The sequence below is a fragment of the Notothenia coriiceps genome, unplaced genomic scaffold (genome assembly GCF_000735185.1).
Source record: "Notothenia coriiceps isolate Sejong01 unplaced genomic scaffold, NC01 NC01_scaffold00023520, whole genome shotgun sequence".
NCBI classification, from domain to species: Eukaryota; Metazoa; Chordata; class Actinopteri; order Perciformes; family Nototheniidae; genus Notothenia; species Notothenia coriiceps.
In genome coordinates this window covers 155581-155839 of record NW_011356221.1, presented here as the reverse complement: position 1 = coordinate 155839, position 259 = coordinate 155581, and the positions used below count along the sequence as shown (strand labels likewise).

The window sequence follows — 259 nt, the reverse complement described above, 5'->3', positions numbered from 1 at the left end:
CCAGATTTGAGAGAAATAACCAGGTCTATGAAAACAAGCCCCAAAGAAGCAACACATACATGATGTTGTGTAATTTGAAACCAAAACTAAGGCCTCAGGATGACTTTAAGACTTGAACATGGTAATTTTTTTTTTGTAACATTGAATAAAAAAAAAAAAATAAAAAAAATGTAAAAATCCGATCCCGATTTTTTGTCCTGATTCCGATCTTTTGAAAATCACGTGATCGGCTCCGATCCCCGATCACGTGATTGGATCG

General features: G+C 35.1%; 1 protein-coding gene across 1 annotated transcript in view; it reads left to right on the top strand.

The window, feature by feature from the left end:
* Positions 1 to 259, top strand: part of LOC104954552 (rho GTPase-activating protein 24-like) — an 11609-nt gene that overhangs the window by 8266 nt on the left and 3084 nt on the right. The gene's annotated exons all lie outside the window — the stretch shown is intronic.